Source organism: Glycine max, chromosome 5 (assembly GCF_000004515.6).
Source record: "Glycine max cultivar Williams 82 chromosome 5, Glycine_max_v4.0, whole genome shotgun sequence".
Classification (NCBI taxonomy): domain Eukaryota; kingdom Viridiplantae; phylum Streptophyta; class Magnoliopsida; order Fabales; family Fabaceae; genus Glycine; species Glycine max.
In genome coordinates this window covers 10,037,974-10,047,582 of record NC_038241.2, presented here as the reverse complement: position 1 = coordinate 10,047,582, position 9,609 = coordinate 10,037,974, and the positions used below count along the sequence as shown (strand labels likewise).

General features: G+C 40.3%; 1 long non-coding RNA gene across 1 annotated transcript; it reads right to left on the bottom strand.

Moving 5' to 3' along the window:
* Positions 1-8,475: 8,475 nt before the first annotated feature.
* On the bottom strand, positions 8,476-9,304 carry LOC102668950 (uncharacterized). The gene is made up of 2 exons (XR_414305.4): positions 9,083-9,304; positions 8,476-8,996 (listed from the first exon to the last, which is right to left on the bottom strand). It is a non-coding gene; the product is annotated as an uncharacterized lncRNA (long non-coding RNA).
* Positions 9,305-9,609: the final 305 nt, after the last annotated feature.

The following is a 9,609-nucleotide window of genomic DNA, read 5'->3' as shown; positions in this document are numbered from 1 at the left end:
TATGAAATAAATTTCGGGTGTAATACGTTTTCACTGTTTCATTTGTTTTTGGAGGAGAATCAATTCTCATTCATTGATCTTAAATTATTTTAACGTTTCTAATATTTTCACTAAAGTGAGTCACGTGACCCCTAACACATGTCCTCCTGAATCTAATCACTTGTCGAACAATAATTATAAAAAGAAAAAAAAAAAAAAACCACCTCGTCTACTCAATTGCATAATAAGAAACTTCGATATCCTTTGGAGAATAAAAAATCACTTTTAACGTACGATTTCCGTATAGTTAAAATTCCAGTGGATTAAAAAACCTTCCATTACCAAATAGTCATTATTGGAGGATATGATTTCACAAGTGCTGCAATTTTGGGGAAATTAATAGTCAAGCTCTCCGATTTAAGGAATTTGGGTTTGATTAAAATCAATACTGAAACAATTTTAATTGGTCGTGGCACAAAAGTGCTTGAATCAAGCTGGGTACGATTCAAGTGTTAAGTGCTTGAATCAATTTGACAATTTTAAATTGAATACAATTCAAGTCCTATGGCAGAAAATTAAGTTAATAGGCGAGAGACAATATGCCAGACAAGTCGGACTGCGAATGCAAAAAGGAAAATGATACTGACGTGTCTCACTTTAATGAAAATACTAGAAGCGTTAGATTAATTTAAGATAACATATGAGAATAGGTGTAACACTTTTAGTATTATACATGTGTAATTTGATATATATATATATATATATATATATATATATATATATATATATATATATATATATATTTCATTCTCAAATATTTCTTTTAAATATAAATAAATTTTAATTATATTTTATTTAATAATATATTTTTAAAATATTATTTATTTAATAAGACCAAAAGACCTCTGATACATCTAGCAGAAACGAGCTACAAATAGCAAAGCCCAAAAGGCAAAGTAATACTCCCTTGCACCTCAAGGACTACGTACTTGATAAGCCATACACGTACACGAAATAGGCAAGCATCTTCAAGAAGAATACAACCATTAGAAGCTTTCTGTTAGAATAACTAACTGGTAGTTAGGCTTTCTGTTATAGTCGTTAAGCTTGGTTCCTTTTGTAACAAACTATAAATGTTTGAAAGCGCTTTGCAAAAGAGAAGAAGAAATAATACTCCTTTCTCTATCTCTCTCTTATCTCTCTTATCTCTCTTTCCCTTTGAGGAGGTTGCTGGGCCTCGAAGACCAGCTACTAACATTAGTGCTTTCATCATCGTTGCCATGGCTGACGACACTCGTTCGAAAACAAGTACTGACCGATGGGAGGACGCTTTCGCTAAGCTTTCATCATCAATATCATCCAGGTTCGACGTGCTTCTCCAGAGGATGACTCAGTTGGAAACATCGCAGGCCAATCCTTAGGGTCCTTCACCTTCGTTCGTTCCTGCACCAACAACCAACATGAGTACGGTTCACCGCCTAAAGCTCGAGGTCCCTCGGTTTGATGGCTCTGACCCAACTGGGTGGATATTCAAGATCTCTCAATTCTTTGAATATCACGCAACGCCTGATCATGAACGTCTCACAATCGCATCATTCTACATGGAAGGGACGGCGTTAGCCTGGTTCCAGTGGATGTATCGCAATGGGCAGTTGTTGTCGTGGCCCGCGTTCCTTTATGCGCTCCACACACCATTTTCATCTTCAACTTACGAAGATCCCACTGGTATCTTAAGTAAGTTGACTCAACAATCATCAGTGACAATGTATCTTTCAGAGTTCGAAGCTTTGGCCAATCGCGTCATAGGACTTTCGGCGTTGTTTGTGCTTAGTTGTTTCATTTTTGGGGTTAAGTCCCGCTATTCGACAGGAAGTGCAGGTGATGCAACCGCAATCCTTGACTCAGGCAGTCTCCTTTGCAAGGCTTCATGAAGAGAAGCTTTGGGATGGTCTCCATCAGAACACACGCTCCACAAAGTTCCCTCCCTCACAAACCATTCCCTCGTTGTCCGCAAATTCCCTTGAACCTTCTTTGCACCAGGGCTCAACCAAACCTCAGACTACCACTGTTCCTTTTAAACGCTTGTTGTGACACCCTCTACCCCTCACATATATATTAATAAAGGAATAAAAATTCAAATATTAATTAAAAGTATTTTTAAAACATTTTTAAATACAAACTTTTCAAATAGGTAAAAAGCTCACATTCACTTTCTTCTACATCATATTCAAACTTGTCCAAATAAATAATAAAGTCATCTCGACTCAAAGAAAGTCATATAAGTCTCATACAATTAATATAGAACCTATATCCTAATGTCACATCCTATCAGAGCGTGGTGTTCCCGTGTCCTCTAGCATGAGGTTCTTCATAGTCATCCACCTATTCATCTGCTCCCCCGAACACAAGTTCAAGATCATCACAGGATCCAAACACAACAACACACAGGGAGTGAGTTATCACATTCCTAGCTAATAGAGAAACAAGACAATTAAATATACATATTATATAAATGAGATACCACTTGCTTAAACATAGCTCATGTAACTTCACCACTTCGTCATTCAAAATTCACTTTTCAATTATCAATCACATTACACAAGAATCCCACACTTCGATCAAGATATAATAACACATCAATTAGCAAGCATATGCAATAGTTATGCTAAGACTCAATTCTATATGCAATGTGGTACCATGTCAGTGAAAAACCACCCTGGGGCGCTTAGGAGTACATAACAAGACACACCACACAATGGGTTTGTCAGGTCACTCTCACTAAGTAAGATCATAGGGAGACCAGTCAGGGTCACGATGTTTTGCGAGAATGCTCCAACCTTATGGGATCAACATAGGCTTAAAGGAGCACTCAAACCCGGTGACCCCCAAGGCCTACACTCCGAAGAGTACGTCAGGGCCTCTCCCTCCTGATTCAGGTCCAACCCCTAAAATAATTTTTTTTTTACATGCAGACACTGCTCATGAATTATACAATACCCACGATCTTACACTCGTGTTTTAAACACGTTCAACACAATTGCGCTACGATTTAACACTGGTTCCTAAATAGGAAACCTACATTTTCTCTTTAACACTGCGCATCAACGCTTTTCTCAAGATAACGCTGGTCGGGTTATTGTACAATTCATAGCTTACAACACAAGTAATTTCACATCAAGTGTTAATTACACACTTATCCACAACTAGAACTCATTCACAATTTCACATCTCATAGTATCACAATTCACCATCACATGTTTACACGTATCTCACAAATTAACACATGTTGAACTTTACACTTATACTCAATCTCAATAACAATATTATAATCTCACAGCAACATGTTCTTCTACAATTCATCACATACTCACAATTTGAATCATCATTTCATATCCTCAATATAACAATTTATATAAAAGACTATCACAACATTAGGACTAAAACCCCTTAAATAATATTACACAATTATATCAAAATCATAGGTCGAAATATACAAATATCAAGAACACAATTTATCAAGAAATTTTCATTAGGACATCAATATTTTATTTATAATCATAAAGGAAAAATTGCAATTTAATAAACATTTCAAAATAAAACCCTAATTTAATCTTCTAAGGATCCCTACACATGTTCATTCTAATCCCCAATTGCGATAAACTCATCCCTTACCTCTAAGCGGGCTCACGTGTCTTCAGCCAGCGATAGCAACATCTCTAGCGGTTCCCGGAAATTCTTTCAATTATTCATCCGACTGCTCCGATAGAATTCCCAAACGTCAGAGAGACGGAGAAGAGATTGAAACCTCCACTTGTACTGTCTTCATACGATTTCTTTTTCTCCCTCCACTAATATTACCTCGCAAATCCCAACGGTGGAAGCGTGCGGAATTGAATTTCGAAAAACATATCCAAATTTCACAATAATCCAACGGTTAACGAAACCGGGATCGTAGTTTTACCAAGACAGCTCTGGGTTTCTGCGGGAAAGAAAAAGGCTACAATGCGAAGGGTTTTTCTCTCAGTTCAGACATGATATCGAAATTCCCAACGGTGATAATGTTTGGAATTGTGTTGTGAACATGATACTCAAATTTCACGACGATCCAACGGTGAACGGGTTCGAGATCGTTGTTTTTCTGAGACTGGTTTGGTGGGCTGCGGGAAAAAGAAAGGGTTTTGAGAGGAGAAGGGGAAAAACGAAAATGAGGCCAAAAGGAGACAGCTGACTTAACATAACTATTTATACCTAGGGTACTCAGCCTATTATTTGCTCTATATTTATTTATTTATTTATTTATTACTAAAAAGCTTTTTAAATTTATTTACGAAAAATTGGGATGTTACACTTGTCACCGGTAGAGTTGGCCCTTCACCTGGAGAAGGGATTATGTTTTAACTGCGACGAGAAGTTTTCTCGTGGGCACAAGTGCACTCCTTCATTGTTTCTGTTTGTTATAGAAGAAGAGGAAGGAAGCCATGAACCTGACCTGGTAACTACAGTTTCCAGTCTCGATGAATTATCGCCGGCCCAAATCAGCCTCTACGCTCTTTCAGGACATGGGGCTCCCGAAACCTTGCGTGTTTTTGGATTGATTGGAGATCGTAGGGTTCTCATCCTCATTGATGGAGGAAGTAACCATAACTTCCTACAACAGGCGTTAATTTCCACCTTGGGGTTGTCTCCTCAAAATACGTCCCCTCTTAAGGTCACAGTGGGTAATGGGGAGGAACTCCAATGCCATCAGATTTGCCCAGAAGTTCCGGTGAACATTCAAGACCATGCTTTCACCGTTGACATCCACGTGTTACCAATTTGCGGAGCAGACGTCGTCTTAGGGGTGCAGTGGCTCAAATCGTTAGGGCCTGTACTCACTGACTATACCACACTCACAATGAAGTTCATTTACGCAGGGAAGCTGATTGAGCTTGCCGGAGAACGCGATCAGAATATTGAGCAAATCTCTCATTCGCAGTTGCGACACCTTGTGCATACAGGTAACACCAGTAGTTATTTCCACATTCAGTTAGAACCTCACACCACTACCTCTCTACACTTAACTTCCCAGATACCAGAAATCAACAACCTCCTCACTAAATATGCCCCCACTCTTTCAGCCATTAAACACTTTACCACCGTCGCGGCCCACTGATCACGCCATCAACCTCTTGCCAAACTCAGCCCCTGTTAATGTGCGTCCTTATCGTTACCCTTATTCGCAACAACAAGAAATTGAAAACCAAGTAGCTGTCATGCTAAGTCAAGGCCATATCCAACATAGTTCAAGCCCTTTTTCTTCCTCTGTGTTACTTGTAAAGAAGCGAGATGGAACATGGCGTTTTTGTGTGGATTATATGGCACTTAATGCCATCACCATTCGAGATTGTTTCCCTATACTAATAGTGGATGAATTATTACATGAAATGGGCGGTGCAACATGGTTTTCCAAATTAGATTTGATGCAAGGTTATCACCAGATATTGATGAAAGAATTTGATATCGGCAAAACAGCGTTTTGGATCCACCATGGTCACTATGAATTTTGCATGATGTCGTTTGGGCTTTGTAATGCCCCCTCGTCCTTCCAAGCAACAATGAACCGCTTATTTCAACCATACTTATGCAAGTGTATCATCGTCTTCTTCGACGATATTCTAATATACAATCGCACTGTTAGTGATCATTTGATTCATTTAGAGACAGCGTTTCAAGTATTAATGAATGGCAAATTCACTCTCAAGTTACCCAAGTGTTCGTTCGCGCAACAACAAATTGAGTATCTTGGTCACATTGTTTCCGGCAAAGGGGTACAACCAGTGCCTGACAAAGTACAAGTTGTTCAGCAATGGCCGTCGCCGCACACTGCTCGCAGCCTCCGTGGGTTTCTTGGACTCACGGGCTTCTATCGCAGGTTCATCAAAGGATATGCAGCTATGGCAGCTCCTCTTTCTCACCTGTTAACTAAGGATGGTTTTGCGTGGTCACCAGAAGCAGAAGCTGCCTTTCAAGCTCTCAAAAATGTTGTCACTAACACTCTGGTGTTAGCACTCACGGACTTCACAAAATCGTTCACCGTGGAGATAAATGCATCAGGTTTCGGTATGGGTGTAGTGCTATCTCAGGGAGGACATCCAATTGCCTTCTTCAGCAAACAGTTTTACCCCAAGCTAGTGCGGTCCTTAACGTATGTACGCGAGCTTGCAGCTATCACTAACGCCGTTAAGAAGTGGCAGCAATATCTTTTAGGTCATCACTTTGTTATCCTTACAAACCATCGTAGTTTGAAGTAGTTGATGACTCAGGCGGTTCAAACTCCTGAGCAACACAAGTACTTGGCACGATTGCTGGGGTTTGATTATTTCATACAATATAGGACAGGCAAAACCAATGTAGTTGCGGATGCCTTGTCGCGATCGTCGGAGTCACCCACTACGTCTTTCTTCATCCTTTCGACGCCCCACTTCATGTTCCTGGAAGATTTATGGAAGGAGCTCTAGTCCCACAACGAGTTCATCACTCTCAGAGAACAAATTCGTTCATCTCCGGCAGATTTCCCTGAGTACACGATAACATCTCACTTCATTCTACATCAAGGACGCATATGGTTACCCCCCAACTGCTCCTTCATCAATGCCTTGCTTACTGGGTATCACCAGACGCCCACGGGTGGTCATATGGGCTTTAGGAAAACCTTGAATCGTTTATCGGAAAACTTCACGTGGAAAAACATGACTGCGGACACTCGCAAATTTGTTGCTAGTTATGTAGATTGCCAGCTTGTGAAGTATGAAACTGCAAAACCAAGGGGTCTACTTTGCCCACTGCCCGTACCATCTCAGCCCTAGGAGGACCTGTCAATGAACTTCATGGTAGGGTTGCCGGCATACCGCGGCCACACCTGCATTTTTGAGGTGGTAGACCGTTTTTCTAAAGGTCTTCATCTCGACATGCTGTCGTTGCATCACACAGCGCAAAGTGTTGCCCAGCTTTTCATGGAGATAGTAGGTAAACTCCATGGTATGCCTAGGAGTATCGTTTCTGATCGAGATCCACTTTTTGTCAGCAGGTTTTGGCAAACACTTTTTCCTTGAGTGGCACTAAGCTTAGGATGAGCTCTGCCTATCATCCATAGATGGATGGACAAACGGAGGTTGCAAACCGAGTGGTGGAGCAGTATTTGTGCACCTTTGTTCACCGCAAACCCACGACTTGGGGACGATTTCTGTTGTGGGCGGAGTGGTCGTACAACACTTCTGTTCACTCGGCAACGGGATTGACTCCGTTCGAGGTAACCTTTGGTCGTAAACCGCCAAATTATCCTCACTATGTGGAAGGCACTGCAAAAGTGGAAGCAGTAGATGAATTGCTGAGCCAAAGAGAAGTCGTATTCACGTTATTACGTCAAAAGTTGTTTAAAGCTCAAGAACATATGAAGGCTATCGCGGATGGTCATCGCCGAGATCAAGAGTTTCATATCGGAGATTGGGTCCTGGTTAAACTCCGACCATATTGACAAACAACGATTTCAGGTGCGGCACATTCCAAGCTTGCCAAGCGTTTTTATGGGCCATTCCAGATCATAGAAAGAATGGGACCAGTTGCCTATAAGCTGGCATTACCAGAGCATCCTCGCATCCATCCCGTATTTCATTGCTCTATCTTAAAACCCTTCATCGGATCTCCAACATCAGAACAAGCTATGCACCTTCCGTCCTTGGCCATGGACAACCAACCGGTTCCAGTTCCCTTAGCTATCTTGGCTCACAAGATCGTGCCCTCGGACATAGGCCCAAAGCACCCAGTGTTAGTTCAATGGCAGGGTCTTCATCCTGATGAAGCATCGTGGGAAGAATGGTCAACCCTTAAGTCCCTTCATCACCTTGAGGACAAGGTGTTATTTGAAGACGGTGGTAATGATACATCTAGCAGAAACGAGTTACAAATAGCAAAGCCCAAAAGACAAAGTAATACTCCCTTGCACCTGAAGGACTATGTACTTGATAGTTAAGCCATACACGTACACGAAATAGACAACTAGCTTCGAGAAGAATACAACCATTAAAAGCTTTTTGTTAGAACAACTAACTGGCAGTCAAAGCTTGGTTCCTTTTGTAACAAACTATAAATGTTTGAAAGCGCTTTGCAAAAGAGAAGAAGAAATAATACTTCTTTCTCTCTCTCTCTCTCTTATCTCTCTTTCCCTTTGAGGAGGTTGCTGGGCCTCGAAGACCCGCTACTAACAACTTTTCAAAATAAATTACACTTACATCTCATTCCTTCTAAGTTTATGACTTATCATATAAGTATTTGCTGTTTGTTCTACTCTCCACAAAATCTCCTTTTCCAACTTCATTACACTCAGCACCTCTTTTTCACGATGCTAATTCTATTCAACTAAAGTACATCACATGCTTTACACATGTTTCTTAAATGAAATTCTAGGAAACTTATGCCCCTTTTCTTTCTCACATCATCTGATACAAATCAACAACAGTATAACACGAAATCAAGATATATTCAGATTCAAACTCAACAACACCAAATCAAGTTCAACGGATTCAGAATTTAGAAAAAAAACAAAAAAATTGTTCTATGGTTTGCCCTTAAGTAGAGAAGCCAATCCGGTCACAATCTTAGTCCCTAGCTCTCTCAACACTCTTCGGCTTCACCTGCGATTGCCACACCGATGTCGTCGCCACCGCCTTAACCTCATCGGATTCAGGCTGCGATGACATTTTCTCACTAAAACTCAGCTCCAACTCATTGCTATTGCTCTCCATCGACATCGCGTCACCGTAGGACACCGTTTCTGGCACCGCGACGGTGACGACAACTTGCACAGAGGAGGACGGGGGTTGCTTCTCCTTCTCCCTAATACTTCGCGAGCATGTAATCGCGCTTCCTCCACGCAGGAGCGTGCATCCCTTTCTTCTTAAAACTCTGCTTCGCTACTTCGGAAACAATCGCCACGATCTGCCGACACTCGCGTAGGAGATCAAGCTGTCTGCAGCATAAAACTATAAATCTACAATTAATTAATAAAATTGAATTGGGAATGAAATTGGTTATTGATAGAGGCAATTATTTTGTTCATTTAATATACCTTGAGTGATTCAGTGGCGTCGACAATTGTTAGAAGCAATTGTTAGTTTGTGGGTAGTGGTGGTGGACCGAAACGCAAGGGAAAGGGAAGAAGTAATGCAAAAATGAACCGTTAGTTAGCACCATTACATTATGGGAGGTCAAAGTAATGAAAAATAAAGAGGTGGGTATTACGTTTTAAATTCAGGAAAAGTCATTGTAATTTTTTTTAATGTTTATATCAAATTTCAATCCAAGATAATTTAAGAAAAAAATATTTTTAAATTGAAATTAGTACAATTTAATGAAGATAATTATTTTTCCTAGTGAGAGTAAAATATATTTTTCTTTCTATAATGGAGTATGGAGAGAGCATATCTTATAATGTAAACCTCACAAACATTTGCATGCCTAGACACCCTTGTGTTTTAGGATGAGTATGTGAGCAAATTACATCATTTTATATTTTAATTAAGACTGTTCATGGGTATGGATCTTTAAAATCCAATCCATATCCATTTAAATGGTTTGGATTTTGAACCATATCCA